The following is a 17457-nucleotide window of genomic DNA, read 5'->3' on the forward strand; positions in this document are numbered from 1 at the left end:
TGATGCATTCATATTCACTGTCATATATGTGGGATGGCAAAGAAAGTCAGTCTCGGGGATAAGAGGGATCTGAAAATATATTCTCTTTAAAAAATTATGTTTTAAAATAAAAATAATATTTAAAACATGAAACAATGAAAAGGGTAAAGCAAAATTAAGAGGCCAAGAAAGATGTCACAATATGAAATGATTAGACTACTGACAGCAATTAATATAATTTGGCTAAATTCTTATTTGACTAAAAACAATGCAAAAAATAACAATATACTCATGAAGATTTAGAATATAAAGATAATTATGGAATTGCAAAAACTGAATTAAAAAGTAAGTTTGTATAAATAAATGGAAGAGGAAAACAGAATAAGTTCAAATTCTTATTTTAAAATATAAAGGGTAGTTAAAAGACACCAATTATAATATCAAATACACATCTGTTAGAATATATTTGGAAAAACTTTTAAAGGATTAAAAATATGATTTTAAGGACTTTCCTGGTGACTCAGTGGTTAGAAATCTGCCTGCCAATGCAGGGGACACGGGTTCGAGCCCTGGTCTGGGAAGATCCCACATGCCGCACAGCAACTAGGCCTGTGCGTCACAACTACTGAGCCTGCACTCTAGAGCCCGCGAGACACAACTACTGAGCCCATGTGCCACAACTACTGAAGCCTGCACACCCTAGAGCCCATGCTCTGCAACAAGAGAAGCCACCGCAGTGAGAATCCCGCGCACCGCAATGAAGAGCAGCCCCCGCTTGCCACAACTAAAGAGAAAGCCCACACGCAGCAACAAAGACCCAACACATCCAATAATAAATAAATAAATAAATAAATAAATAAATAAATTTTAAAAAATGGTTTTAAAATAAACTGCAATCAAAATACACAAACCACTGAAGAAGAGCAAAGCAATGAATGCAAATCCATATAGCAAAAGAAAGAAACAAACAAAGAAAACCATGAATACCAACAACCAAATAAAAAGAAAATGACAGAAGTAGGGGGAAATATATCAGTTATTGCAATGAGCATAAAAGGGATAAAATTCCATATTAAACATGCTTGATACAAAAAGAATCCAATTAAGCAAGAAGCCTCAATTTGAAAAAAGTAGTCAGCAAATACAAATAAACAGAAAACTACAATTGGGATAATAAAATCAGATAAAGCAGAATTCAAGGCAAACATACTAAAAGGGATGTTTAATGATTCTATAATTATCATTTTATATTGATAAAGAATAAAATCTACAGCAATGTCATAAATTTCCATGAATCTTTATGCATCAATCAACATAGTTTCAATATATAAAATGAAAAGTAGCAGAAAAACAAGACAAAATTGTAAAAACAGTTACAGTGCTATTGACAGATCAAATAGATACAAACAACCATAAAAGAGAACTCAAGATCTTGTGGTTGTTTATCTTTTTTGACTCTCGAATCCCTACGAGAGTTTCATGAAAGGCTCTCTCCTTGCTCAGAAGCATGTGCATATTGCCTATATGTCAGGGGATTTATGAATCCCCTGAAGCCCTTTCAAAAATTTCTTTGTGGCTCCCTATGGGTTAACAATACTAGATTAAAGTATTTGAGTTAAATAATTCATAAAGATTGGTTTAATAATTAGCAAACTTTAACTCTATGGAGAATAGTTTTCTGGTGCCCATGGCCTGTTCACACAAATCCATCGTACATTAGACCACAAAGACAACCCAGAGTTCTAAAAAAGTATTTTGCAGCCACATCCTCTAATCAAAATGCAATAAAGCTAGAAATTAATAAGAACATGTTAACCGTAAAATAAAACCACTTGAAATTGTTAAAAAATCACCTTCCAAAAAGCTCTTTGGCTGAAGAGGAAAAGAAAGTGACCACTAAAAAAATGAACAAAAATAAGAATACCATGTACCATTTCTTAGAAGTGTGGATGTATTATTAAGTTCACTTATGCATTAGTTATTAAAAGATAGCTCTTTCAATAAATTGTGTTGGGACAATAGGCTAATAAATCGTCATTGGGGATAAAAAGGAAGAACAAAGGCCATGAAGATCTAAGTCAGTTTTGAAATAGAAGAGGAAATACGGGAGCAGGGAGAGGGTTACTACACATGATACTGAGATATAGGAAAAGGCCATTGTAATACAAACAATATGGACTGGAATACAAAGGGATAAACAGAACAAATGTGGAACAGAATAGAGACCTCAGGAATAGATCCCACTTTGTATGTGACTTTGACACATAGTAAAGGTGACTCTTCAAAACAATGGGAAAAGGATGGTTTGGTTAGTAAAGAGTAGTGAGAAAACTGATTCTCTAAGACATGAAGAAATAATGCAGGGAAGGAATTCCTGAAAGGCCAACATACAGATAAAGATACTCTCCCACTCACAAGAAAACAGAGAAATAGAAATTAAAATGACAATAAGATATTTGATATCTGTTAAAATGCAAAAATTAGAAAGATGGTTAAGATGTCAAAAAACAGGTTCCTCGTGCAGTACTGGTGGGTATATATACTGGCGCTGCTCTTCTGGAAAGTCACTTAGCTGTCGTCAGTAAAATCTAGTGTGCACACACCCTGTTCCTGTCAGTCCTCTCCTGGGCCTTCATCCCAGAGAAATTTTCCATCAGTTTAGTAAAGTGGCAATTTAGAAGATGCTTTTAATGCATGTTTTTGGTATTGCAAACAACCTGAGTATCCAACAATTGAGAATGGGTATAGAAAATACTTACAACATAATGTTATTTATCCTTAAAGTAATATGAGTGAGATCACTTTCAGCACCGTGGATAGTCATTTAAAACATGGCATTGGGCAAAAGGTTTAAAAAAAAGAAATTTGAACACAATACTATTTGCATAAACTTTACACACACAAATACACACAAAACAACATTATATTTTCCAAATATAAATGAATTTAAGAATATGCATAAAGTACATGAGAATGGACATCTATAGAAAAAAGATGAATGAAACCATGGAACAAGAATAAAGAGGAAATTAAATAATTGGGTACATACCAGATAAGGGCCTTACACGGACTGATGATTACAATGTGCTATGATTAACTCAACTTTCTGTCCTGTATCTTCTTTTTAAATTATGATTTAAAACACCAGCCTGCTCACACTTTACATTCAGTTTGTACTTGCAGAGCATCTACTAGTATGAAGCACTTTCACACCCTTTCTTTCATGTAATGCTCACAAGAAACATGGATGTTTGCTATGATTGTCTACATTTTGCAAAAAGGAAACAGTGCCTGCATTTAAGGAATCTTCCCAAGGTCACACAGTTCTTTCCACAGTGAGTTGGAAAGAAGAGGTTGAGACCTGGGTCTATCTGCTATACTGCAATCCCTCCAGCACACTCCATGGTTTCTGTGTGGTGTTAGGGCTCTTGAAGCATCATTCAAACTCATGGATCATAAATCATGTTACTACAGCTTATACACACTAGACTGGATATGACATCCTGAGAGCAATGAACTAAGATATTGATCACAACGCAACAACATAAGAATGCATAAATCCTGCCATGAAGTCTCCTCTCTATGGGGTCCCAAAGGAATACATAAGAAGGTATAGGTGCTTTAAAAATGCAATTGAATATTATGGCTCAGCCTGCATGCTTTCTCCTTCCTCTCCCTCAAATAAATATGACCAGGCCCTGAGTCTATTAAACCAGAATCTTATCCTCTTTGGAGGCAGATGGGAGCAAGGAGAGTCACTGGAGCCTCAGGTAGTGACAGTCTATCACAAGGCATAGCCCGATTTTACATAGTAATTCTGTCTTTGAGCAGGAGTTTCAGCTGAGGCTCCAAAGCAGAGAGAAATAAGTGCTTACGACAGAGACCTAGGAATATCTATGCCCCCCTCTCCTGGACATACTACTAGACTACATTTCATAGTATCTCTTGTATGTAGGTGGGGCCCTATAACTAGATTTCAACAACGGAATGTAAGTGGAAGGAACCATCTCACCACCTAGCCGCGTCACTTAAAAGTAGGGCCATCATCCTTGCATCAGTAGTTATTTCTATTAAAACAAACCACCTCAAACTTAGTGGTTTAAAACAACCACCATCTATTTAGAGCGCAATCCGGCAGGTTGGCAACTTAGGCCTCACCACGTGGGGCGGTACTTCCGGTCCCACCGCGGCTCCCTTCTGTGTTTGCAGTGAGATGCAGGTCAGCTGGCCTCTCTGCTTCTGGTGTGTGGCTGGCAGTTGGCTGAAGTGACAGGGCAGCTGACTGCATATCTCCCATTATCCAGCAGACAGATCAGGATTGTTCATATGGGAGTGGCAGGATTCCAAGAAAAGAAGCAGAAGTGTGCAAAGTTTCCTGAGGCCCAGGATCAGAACGGGGACAATGTCATTTCTACCACACGCTATTGGCCAAAGAAAGTCACAGAGGCAGCCCAGGCTGAGGGGGCAAGAATCTAGACTCCACGTCTTGATGGGAAAAGTTATAAAGCCAAATTGCCAACCGTTTGGATACAGGGAAGAGTAGAGAACTACAGCCAATTTTGCCATCTACCAACTTCCCAGGCATTTTCTTATAATGCTGGTCAACCTTGTAGAGAACTCCATAAAACTTCTTGTAGAGGCTCTACAAAGATTCTTAAACCCCAGTCCACAGGTCTTCAAGGGATTCATTTCAGGAAATCCATGAAGTGTTATGAGAAAAAAAATTGCAGTTATGCGAATTAACTTTTAACTGATGTTACCATTTCCTTCAATTTATTAATGAGACAGAAACTACATAGTATTAGCAGTACAAGTGACACTGTCACCAACAGAAGTCACCAATATTTCCTAGTACAGTATATTACAGTTGTTAGAGATATCTCAAAACGTTGTTGTGATCAAGACTACTTTAAAATTACATAACTTGTTAGACCTGCCACCTCAGTCTCAGTATTTAATATGTAATAAAGAAGCACATTGTATTAATATTTTGATTATTGTATTCTATTCACTTAAAAACATTACTCTGAAAAAGGTCTTCCTAAACTGCACCAGACTACCAAAGGAAGCCATCGCACAAAATAAGACTCTCCACATAGAAGACAGCAAAGACACTAGGAGAAGAAGCCTGGATACTGAACAACAGCACAGAGCAGAGCTCCCCACACACACACCAACCCACTTTGGTCAATAACATGAACAATAAATAAAACTCCTTTGTTTGAAGACACTGAGATTCGGGTTTGTTATTGTAGCACTTAGCCTATGCTGGCTGAGGCAGTGCTTGACACATCTGTGTAGTTTGGACCACTAGTGACCAAAATCGTTCAGCCCATCTTTGACACCCAGCTTACAGAAAATAAGGTGGGTTAATTAAAAGTAGAATCATTAGGATTCATACCCCTTATTCTACCCCAAAACAAGTGGGGGTGCCCCCAAAACTCACTTTTAAAGATTGTCTGGTAGGAGGAACAAGTAGAAACTACTTTCCTGGCTGATGGTGTATATAGAGCCCAAGAAACTTGTGATGAGATTAGAATATGAGAGAGTTGTTGGCATGGGTTCCCTAAAACCTGGGGAGGTATGAAGGCAAGGGACTACCTGGAGCATCACCTCAGAGCAGAATAGAAATGAACTTCACTTTGAGAATTGGTGGATCAAAGGAGCCAAGTTCCCGTGTGGACCCTGTGAAGTTTAGCCTATGCTCAAGCTAGCTTGAGAGGACCCCATTTAAGAGGACTGGCCACTAGGGCAAAGCATTCCCAGTGATGTGCCTTGGCTGGACGGATAGGGAGGAGCTGTAAGAAGTCAGCAGAGAGTGGGTCCATTGCCCAGGATATAGTGAGACACAGAGGTCCCCACTGGAGGTCTCTGAGAATACACCAAAGAACCACCAATTGGATGCCTGCCTTGACAGAGGGCTTCTGACAGCCATGTCAGGTTAAAAGACAACAACAAACAAAAAACATTGCCTCTGTCTTTTGTAAATCCCCCACTCCATATTCTCTGACTCTGAAGAAGCCAAATTCAGCAGAGTTAGTTGGGAAGGAGGTGGGACAAGGAGACCGAAAGAATGGACCACAACCTCCTCTCTCTCCTGCCTAGCCTCTAGCCACAAGTTAAGTCTGACTTTGGAGGAAAGAAGTTCTCAATTGGAGAGTCTGAATTTTTCACATTAGATTGGATTGGACTTTTTAGTCTTGCAAATGAAACAGTTCTAATACCTCAAAATGACTGGAAAATCAATGGAATATCCCTGTGGCATCATCTAAGAAGTAGGGAAGGAAATTTTTACAAAAAAAAAACAAACTGTTTTTGGGGAAAAGAATGATTCCTATTTATACTTCATTAAGTTCAGTGGCAAGAGCAACCCAAACCAACTCACAAAATCCACTGGAAGATGGATTCCACATCCTTCAGCCCAAAGTTTCCTCCACACAGTTGATCTGGCTGGAAGGAACTACAAAGCAGCAGGGCTTCCTACAGACTTGGCAGCTATGCCCTGGCTGCGACCACACCAGTGGGAAGAAGGCAGTGCTTGTGCTATCCCCAGGATGTGCTGAAGCTCAGAAGATCAATGTATCCTTTTTCATCCCAACTCAACCCTTCTCAATAGAATCTCAGATATTTTCTCTACTGAAACCTATTGCATAACTACAAAAATTACAAAAAAACTCTTCCCCTGAAACATGTCTATGACTCCAAATGTCTTGTTTCCCAAGACATGTTTTACTTCTCAACCAATTTGCCCACTATGTTCTACTTCTACCAACAAAACATATCATACAAAATCATCCCAGACGTATGATCAAACACAAAAGATGTATTTTCCATAAATATTACTTAACCTAACAATTTTCCTGTTTTAATGTGATTAACTACTCTTTTAATCAGCATTACCCACATCAGCCACATTGATCTGCTGAGATTTGCCATGGGAAAAAGGACCAGAGGAAGACATGAGTTTGTGTGTTGACCTTTAAGCTACACGTAACAGACACTGTAAGTGTCCCATCCATAATCCTCAGACCTTGCCATTTTTGTGAGTGAGGCAGACTCCCAACTGCCAGTATCTGAATCTCTTTGCTTGAGAGCTTTTTCCAAAGCTCCTGGCAGGCCTCTGAGTCTTGGAAATGCCAGGGAATTAACATTTCCCTGAGCAGCCTTCAACTGATGATTGATGGAGTTGGTGTATAAACATCCCAACTCCCTTGCCACAGAGTACGATATATCTGAGTTCTGTGTTCTATTCTTTTCCCAGAGTGTCCCTATAGGATAAAGCTCCAGTTGTCCACGGTGGTAAATGGTTTAACACACCATTTATTAGCTGACTTCCCTTCCCCATCCCACTTCTTCAGCCACTTCCTGAGTTCTTTCCACACCTTGCAAATAAGTTATCTATACTCAAAATCTTGTCTTGGGGTCTGCTTCCCCAAAACTAAGACAGCACAGTAGCCCTGCCTGTTGATTAAATGTGGCCCCAAAGAATATCTTAGCCTCAAAACAGCCTGATTAGCTTCTCCTCTCCAGAAAGAAGGTAAATGGAGAGGCAAAAGTGTGAGGTCAGAGGGCAGAAAGCCTGCCACAGCTCACTCAGTGCAGTGAGAGACCAGCCTGGGCTTCACTTTGCTTATTCTGCATGGAGATGTCTCTGAAACCGCCTGCAATAGAGTTTTCTGCCTCTATTCCCAGGCATGGGAATCTTCATGGTTTGCTTTAATCAAAGTAGACACATCTGAGAAGAGGGGAGCTTCTGAAACCAGATGGGTTCGGTCAAGCATTCTGCTGCTCTTTACATCTTTCTGAAAGCATTCCTTTGAAAATGGCTGGTGTTGGTTAACAAGGTGATCATTATTCTAGAGGAAAATTTTCAGAGAGGGAGAACAGATGCAAGCACGTGACTCTCATCTGGACCACAAGGCCGTATGAAGCCAAAGGTAAGCAGGACATCCCGACTCAGAATTAACTGTGACAGATGGCTCCTGAGCGTCCCCTCTGGTGGGACCCAGACTTCTGTCCCACTTGCTCATGGAGAGTTTGTGGTCACCTCTCCTCCCCACAGAGGGAGGTCTTCTCTTCCAACAAACTCCTCGCCACATGCTTTCTTCATTGGTTTTTCCTTTTCTGAAATCATGATTCTGTAATCACATGCTTCCTCTTGGGCTCCCATTCCCCTCTAGAGCCAACTAGCCTTCCATTTCTGTGCCTCACCTCATCTCTGGAAAATGTGGCTTCATATTTCAGCTTCATCTCGCAGGGCTCCAAGAGTAGATACTCTTTATTGTATAGTTTTTGAAGGGTCTTGAATCCAATCATGACATCAACTAGAGTTGACAGGCTTCCAGATTTACAGGATTATATTAGGTCTTCAGTCATTTTAAGATGAGGTTTCATTTGGCAGCCTGCAATTAACTCTTAAAATGTTCATACCCATTGACAATAATATTATCGTAATAAATAATAGTAATAAATATACATAGCAATTGCTACATTCCAGGTCTGTTCTAAGGGTTTTAGACATATTAACTCATTTAGTTCTCACAATAACCCTAGGAGGTAAGTATTATTTTCTCTACTTTATAGGTGCAGAAACTGAGGCAACAGACCTGCAAAAAAAAAACTGCACAAGTTCACACAGTAAGTATGTGGCAGAACCAGGATTCAGGGCTGTCACGTATGGATGTGCAGGTTGTGCACTGCACTCCACCAGGAGGAAGCATTTGCATCAGCTCATATATTGGGTTAGCCAGACTCAGGGTTGCATACCAGCCCTGACTTTGTTGAAAATACAGCATCTTACATAGATTTGCAATCATTATACTTTTCAGATATTTTATTTTTAAGTAGTCCACCTCTCACCTATTCTTCTCCTTACAGAAACAGGTTTTAAGGAGACATATTTTGTAAGATCGAATGAACTAGGCTGCAGAGGTAGACTGGGGAAAGAGAGAAGAATCTGGCTAAATATACGAGTCAAGAGGGTAAACTTGTAAAACAGTTTTGTTTCAAATTTTATTTCTAGTTTTGCAAAGTAGCATCATAACTAGGAAATTTTCCTCTGTGTTGCTGTAAAAAGTACGAGTCGACCCAGAAGGTCACCAGGGAACTGTCGGGGCTCGGCTCCCTGAAAAAGCACTTTACCCTTCCCAGAGAATGAGCCAGCACCCCACACTTTTCCTGGATTTGTGATCCCTCTGCCCTAATCAGCGCCTTCCCCAGAATAAGGAGTTTTCGGTGGGTGGCAAAAGAGAAGTGATGGACAAACTCCACTTCCAAACTGTCATTATGGTACATTTCCTTGTGTCACATCCCAGAGCATCAAAATAAAATAATTGCACTAACGCTAGAGAGAATTTACAGGAATGTTGTAGAAAGCTTTCCAGAGCACTCGTTCACTTGTTTATTTAACAAATAATTATTGAGCAACTTCTACATGACAGATATTGTTCTAGGCACTGGAGACACAGCATGAAAAAAAACAAAAACAAAAACAAAAAACCTTCCTCGGGAAGCTTACAGAGGGGTGAGAGGAAACAGACAAATAAATAAGCATAAATAAGCATATAATGTCAGACGGTGATGAGTATCATGAAGAAAAATAAAATAGGTTATAAGGGAGGCAGAGTAAGGAAGACAGGGAATGGGGCACTATTTTATTTTAAATGCTTAAAGATAATCTCTCTGAGGAGGTGGCATTTGAGTAGAGACAAAACGGAGTGGGAGATGAGTGTGCATAATTGTGAAAGAAAAGCATCCCTGGCAGAGCCAACTGAAGGTGAATGGAATCTGCTGTTAGAAAATGAGACAACAGACACAAAATGGAGTCGCTTAGGCTAAGCTCCACATCACCGAACTGAGATTTAACTAACTTACAGCATCAACTCTCCCAGAAATGGGATCTTAAAGAGGCAATCATGAGTCACCTGATTAGCACTAGTTGGATAATCTGCCTGAGGGACCCATGCCATTCCCCCCAGGAAGGTAACCTTGCAATAACCAACCCACTTTTTTGCCTAGTTTCACTTCCTTGTTCCTGCTCCTGTACAAAATGTCTTTCATATTATACAGCTCCTTGGACTCCTTTCTATCTGCTAGACTGGATGTTGCCCAACTCAAATCAATTTTTGCTCAGATAAACTCTTAAAATTTTTAATATGCCCCAGTATCTCTGAACAGTTCTGGTGTCACAAGAGGGAATTAAAGGAGAGCAACGGTGGCCCCAGGAACCATGAGCAACTAGGTGCAGGTTCTGTTGAGTTCCTGAGCTTGCTGCCTTCTTGCTGCCCCTAGAGGTGGGGGGTCAGTTCCTTTCAGACCCTCGCTCCATGGCCTTTGCATTATGAGCTTTCAGACTTTATATGAGCTTTTTTTTTTTTCGTGGACTGGGTCTGGAAAGCAGCTGAGTTGGACTGGATCCAACTTAGAAACCAGACCAGTTCCAGGGTCAGAATTGGTCCTACTTGGAAACCGGACCAGGTCTGGGGTTGGACTGGGGCCAACCTAAGCTGAACTGGGTCCAGTGTGAGGTCTCAGGTGAGTAAAATTTATTTCAAGCCTGAAAAAACAGGTTAAACTTACCAAAGATAATCTTGAATTACAGTGGCTGCGGTGGAAAATTTTAACCTAGGTAAGTTTATCCACTTATGAAGTATCCTAGAGAAAAAGGGGTCTCAGCCAAGCACTCCCCATAAAGGGTAGAGGAGAAATCATTTTTCCTCCTCTACAGTTTCTGATGACCAGGATGGGACCCGCTGGGGCACCCCACTCACTCCAGAGCCTGTAGATGGGATCCTGAAAAAACTGGCTTGGAAGCCAGCAAAGGGTAAGAATGCTTACCAAAGTCAGCTCTCCAGATCTCTTTCTGTGGTGCCTCTTCAAGAAAGGAAGGTAAAATCATATTGTCCCTTCTTTTCCAAATTCATACTGGCAGGCAAAAAACATTTGTAAGAATTGAATCTTTGACTTGTGACTCATGAATTTGCTTTCAGGTATCCATTGGTTGGTGATCCTTTCTCTCCCAGGGATGGCTACTGCCTTCTTGTTTGTCTCGTTTTGTATCCTGAGACTTGGCTTGGCAACCATCAGGTTCAGGGGCCCTGAAAATTTGGCTGGACAGAAATGTGGGTTGCACTCCACTTGTGTCCAGGGTCGTACCAACTGCTGATAGCTCTCAGGGTATTTGTCTAAGTCTGTCTTTCTTTGGGTAACCTTGGGAGTGCCTCTGGATCTTGGGAGATTGGCAACCCCTAAAGGAAAATAACTTTGCAGTAACCAACCCACTCTTCTGTCTAGTGAAACTTCCTCATTCCCACTCCCTCTGGCTATAAGCCTTTCACAACTTTTTAAAAATCTTTTTAATTTTTTTATTTTTTTTTTTAGATTCCATATATATGTTAGCATACAGTATTTGTTTTTCTCTTTGACTTATTTCACTCTGTACGACCGACTCTAGGTCCATCCACCTCACTACAAATAACTCAATTTCATTTCTTTTTATAGCTGAGTAATATTCCATTGTATATATGTGCCACATCTTCTTTATCCATTCATCTGTCGATGGACTACCCAATGTAAAATAGATAACTAGTGGGAAGCAGCTGCATAGCACAGGGAGATCAGCTCGGTGCTTTGTGACAATCTAGAGGGGTGGGATAGGCAGGGTGGGAGGGAGACGCAAGAGGGAGGGGATATGGGGATATACGTATGCATATAGCTGATTCACTTTGTTATACAGCAGAAACTAACACAACATTGTAAAGCAATTATACTCCAATAAAGATGTTAAAGGAAAAAAGAAAAAAAAAACTTTCGTATATCACATAAAAAAAAAAAAAGAAAAAGTCTTTCACTTTCTACAGCTCCTTGGAGCTGCTTTCCATCTGTTAGACTGAATGCTGCCCAATTCAAATGGATTTTGCTCAAGTAAACTCTTAACATTTTTAATATGGCCCAGTTTATCTTTGAACAGTGCACATTCATGGGAAGCAGGCAGACAGGTGTGGATGAAGATGAGTGTGCTGAGGGGCAAGCAGGAGGCGGTGGGAGCAGGAAGGGTGCACATGACCTTGCAGCCAATGTAAGGGTCTGGCTTTCACTTTACTTTTTGCTTTCACTCAAAAGTCACTGGAGGGTTCTGAATTTAAGAGTGACACGATCTGGCCAAGGTTTTTAAAGGATCATGTTGACTGTTGTTGGAAAATAGGCTGTAAAGGGGCCAAAACTAATTAGGAGGCTATTGGAATAATAAAGCCAAAAGATGGTGACTTAATCAGGGTGGGAGTAGCGGAGATGGCAAATGGTCAGATTCTAAATAGATTTTGAAAGTAGACCTGACAGAATTGTTGATGGACTGGGTACATGGGCTGGGAGAAGAAAACTGGAATCAAGGCTGACTTCATGACTTTTGACCCAAGAAACTGATAGAATTTACTGAAAAGCTGCAACAGAATTAAATCAAGAATGGGCATGAACTGAATTGAGTTTGATTTGGGATATATTAAGCTTTGAGATACATGTTGCATATCCAGGTAGATCTGGCAAGTAGGCATTTGGACTTAAAAAGTTTAGAACTCATGGGAAAGGTTAATACTGGAGATATACATTTGGAAGTTATCACCCATATAGCTGAAATTTGAAGCGATGAGCATCTTCTTATTTAAGCATCCTGAATTTTACTAATTGATTGGTCTTATGCAATAGTAAACAGGATAAAAACAGAAGAATAGAAATCTCTGTCTCTGGAGCTGATATAGTCAAAGTAGAAAAGCCTTTGTACCTTTAAGATCGCAACCAGTTTACTAGCTCTAAAGGAATTTCATGGGCACAAATGTGAGCATAAAATATAAGGATGATCAAAGAAGAAAATTTAGACCAAGATCATAATTCATAGAATATATCAAAAAGGACATGTGAAACACACACACACACACACACACACACATATACACACACGTATGGGAGATGCAAGTTATATACATACATATATGTATATAAAGCCATACACACAGACATGCACACAGAGTTGCAGTGGGCATTTGTGCTTAATTATTCATAAAGAATAAAATCAAGTTCCATCTTATTTTTAATTCTCTATCTCTAGTCCTCCTTCTCTAATTCAAGACTTTCAAATCTCCTTTCTCTTCTTCTGTCCCTCCCTGCTCATCTCAAATCAAAATTCCAATTTATAAGATGACTCTTGCCACACCAAACACTTAGAATTGGGGGAGAGCAGTATTTTTTACAAGCTAACTTGGGATCTGTTATCATTTTTTAAAGATGACACTTGATTTCTCACCTGATGTGCTAAAGAATGGCAGAGAGGAGGCCTCTGGGGAGAGAATAAGATTTTCATAGTTTAAACGCTAAAAATAACATCCCCATAACACTGAATCTCATTACCAAGCAGCGAGCACTCTTGCCTCTCCCTTCCACTGTGGCTTTCGCAAGATGCCTTTCAGAAGCCCACACATTCACTCCACCCCCATCACACGTAAACACAAACACACACCCATACACATACACCACCAGCTATGCTGTTACCTCCGGTAAACTTGGAAAATACGTGTCAAAGCTAGAACCTTCTCTTGTCACGTTATCATAATTTATTGCCTGGGAAATGAGTCTGTGGTGGCAGACCGTTCTGCTCCTTATGTGGCGATATGGGCAGAGCCAGTGAGCATAATGAATGCAGCTGCACATCCAGAGTGCTGGGAGGATGGAAATCCAGACCCAGAGTGAATCAGAGAAAGAGAAAACCTGAGCTAGAGACACGACCCACCTCACTCAAGCTTTGTCAGTCACTGTTTACATCATCCTCGCCCATAACATAGATAATGACAATATTTCCAGAAATATTTCCATATTTCTAAGCTGCTCTTCTCTGGGGAAGTCTAAAAGTTCATAGGGGCCTTGTAAATAAGTTCCAAATCTTCAGCAGACAATGAAAGAAACGTGAAATCGGCATTTCATCAATCTCTGGATCAGACCTCCCTGTGCCTCAGCACGCAGCTATTGGCAAGGCTTCCTAAAGGCGATAAGCCAGAGGGAGAGCTCCACAGCCCACATGGGCATGCTCTTGTCCTACTCTGCTCTTTGCCCTTAAATCCGGTATCCCCAGAATCTTGTTCTAGAGTGTTCCAGGGGGAAACACACCACACCATAAGACTTGCCTCTCTCCTCTTCCTACCTCCCCAAGCCCCTTCTTCACTGCCTTCAGGAGAACAGCATTTCCTATCCTGCCAAGGCCTCGAATTAGCAGAATACGAGATTAATGTATTCAATTCCACTGACGCTTGATGTACTAGGGTTTATAAAACAATTTCAACATCTGTGGGGCACTTTAGAGTTTTCAAATGTCTTCACACCCTTTACCACAGTGAATGCTTTCAACAGGTTCTGGGAGAAGCAAAATGGGTGTTACTCTCCCATTGTACAATTGAGTAGGGAAGGCTCAGAGTTAAGGCAACACAGAGGCCAAGGTCAACGGGAAAGACTGGCCCACAGCACATTAACTGGAAGCCCCCAAGTTGGGGTCCACCCAAATAAACTATATTAACTTGTCTTTTTGTATAGGAAAAAATTCCTGGAGTCATACGGAACTGACTTTGCCACTCTGGCAAACATTAATTCCTCCAAGCCAATTCACTAATCTCTAAAATTGATTTACTGTCCCTGCGAAGGCTATGATGATTAAGGGAGATGGAGAATTGCAAGCACCAGGCACAGAGCCTGCCCTCTGTTCTAGGAGCGTTAGCTTCCTTCGTGCCTCTTCCCCACTCTTTGTGCACCAGCTTCAATACCCACAACTCTATTATCATTGCACAATCGTTGCTCTGATGGTGATTACACTCACCTGTTCTTGGAGCTTACTATGCACTGAGCCAAGTGCATTCCAGGCACCCATATTTAATCCTCACCACAACCCTACTGAGTAGCACTGTATTATCTGCCTTATTTGAAAGCCTAAAAAAAAAAGAAAAACTGATGTTCAGAGTAGTCATGCAGAGTTGCGACTTCGTCTCTGGTCTGCTGACTCCACTGTCCCAATCTCAGCCACTCTGGTACACTGCCTGCACACTCGGCTAGCCTCAAAGACCTGCCCCCTCCCTCGCCATTCACATGCCCTGGTCTTCACACGTCCTGAACCACCTTGTAACTAGACCAATAAACAGCTACTAGGCACTGTTCACAGGGCCCTCACCTAGGGTTGTCACATCTAGCAAATAAAAATTCAGAATGCTCAATTAAGTTTGAATTTCAGGAAAGAAAAACAAGCTATTTTAGGATAAGTATGTCCCAAATATTGCATGCTGTGCTGACTTGCACTGGACATATTTATCCTAAAAAATTATTTATTGTTCACCTGAGATTCATATTTAACTGGGTAGCCTGTATTTTATCTGGCAACCCTAGGCACTTCTCAAACCTCAGCAGCCTCTGTCTATTCTGTGTGTCCCATGTCTGTACACTCTCTTCCTCAAACCATGCTGCAGTAGTCTGTTACATCAGGGGATTTGGAGGAAACCACATCACCAGTACTTACATCCTTAAGAAGTTCCCCTTTCTTGAATCTGAGCCAACCTATGACATTAGCAAGAATACAGTGCAAGTGATTCTGTGCCTGTTCTGAGCCTACGGTTTCAGAAGCCCTGGAGTTTCTGCTTTTGCTCTAAGCACTCATGTCAGAATTCTCACTACTCCGCTGGAGAGACTACAGGGAGAGGCCTTGAGGAGAGAGAGAGAGAGACCCTGAAACTACATGAAGGGAAACCAAGGAAAGCAGCCAACAGCAAGAACCAAGGCCAAACGTATATCCTAGTCAAGCCATTCCAGCCAGGCCCCAGCCATTCAAATCATCCTTGACCAAGTGTCGGGCATGTGAGTGAAGAAGCCATCCTGCACATTCCAGCCCAGCAGACACAAGTGAAACAGAGACATTCAATCCCCACTGTGCCCTGTCCAAATTCTAGACCCTCCTAATCATGAGAAAGTGATGATGCTTTCTACTACTAAGTTTTTGAGGTGGTTTGTTATGCAGTGGTAGGTAACTGAAACACATGCCACACATTATTTTCCATAAATTTTAGGGGTTAACGTAAGCATCCAGTTCAACCCAGTTTAGTAACTGGATTACACATGGATTCCTCCCAATCCAACCTTACAAATTCTGATTCTAGATCCAAGCCCCTTCTGCAGCGGTGGCTTTAAAGGCTGCTGGAATCCAAGAGTCCGTTCCCGTATTTCTCAGTTACAGCCGGGAAAGAAAACATGGCAGGGATGTCGGTGTTGCTATGTAGCAGTAGCAGCCCAGCACCAGCCCACACCCAGGGACAGCAAGGCCTCGAGAAGACTGTCCAGCACCTGCCTGTTCTCAGCGGGGGCTCCCGCCAATCCTATTAGCTTTGTGCTTACATAATCACAAAACCCACCTACACACCTTTCAAAAGAAAAATTCCAGGAACTGGGGGCCATAATATACATCTGAATTATTATCTGGATTGGTACCCTGAGGGGAGGATTGATAAAAACACGGTGAGGAACAGACATAGAGATCAGACTTGTGGTTGCCAAGGGGGAGGGGGATGGGAGAGGGATGGATTGGGAGTTTGGGATTAGCAGATGCAAAACTACTAATACATAGAATGGATAAACAACAAGGTCCTACTGTCTAGCACAGGGAACTATATTCAATATCCTGTAACAAAACATAATGGAGGGCTTTCCTGGTGGTGCAATGGTTGAGAATCCGCCCGCCAAGGCAGGGGACACGGGTTTGAGCCCTGGTCCGGGGAGATCCCACATGCCGCAGAGCAACTAACCCCGTGTGCCACTACTACTGAGCCTGCGCTCTAGAGCCCGCAAGCCACAACTACTGAGCCCATGTGCCACAACTACTGAAGCCCGTGCACCTAGAGCCCCTGCCCCGCAACAACAGAAGCCACCACAACGAGAAGCCTGAGCACTGCAACGAAAAGTAGCTCCCACTTGCCACAAATAGGGAAAGCCCGTATGCAGCAACGAAGACCCAACACAGCCATAAATAAATAAATAAATAAATAAATAAATTTATATTAAAAAAACATAATGGAAAAGAATTTTATAAATAAATAAATAAAGGTGGGGGGCGTGGGTAGTTTTAAAACTTAAAAAAAAAAAAACACGGTGAAGAAAAACATGCTAGCAGCATCAGCAGAAAAACACCGGGGCTTCTAATACTGATTCACAATTTAAAAGATAATAATGCCATCATTTGACCACCCAAAATTGGTTAAATAGTACTCTCTGCATTACTCATGTTTGATGTCCAATATAATGATTAGGCTTGATTTTCATGGAAAATCTCTGCATAGAAAATTAAGAAGAATTCATAATTCCCCAGAATTAATGTTAAAGTCACTGAACCCTTAAAATATGTATATCATCTGAAAATGTATCAAGGGTTAAAACCTTTTGACAGAATTAGTTAATGTTGCTGGAACA

This window comes from Balaenoptera acutorostrata, chromosome 10, assembly GCF_949987535.1.
Source record: "Balaenoptera acutorostrata chromosome 10, mBalAcu1.1, whole genome shotgun sequence".
NCBI classification, from domain to species: domain Eukaryota; kingdom Metazoa; phylum Chordata; class Mammalia; order Artiodactyla; family Balaenopteridae; genus Balaenoptera; species Balaenoptera acutorostrata.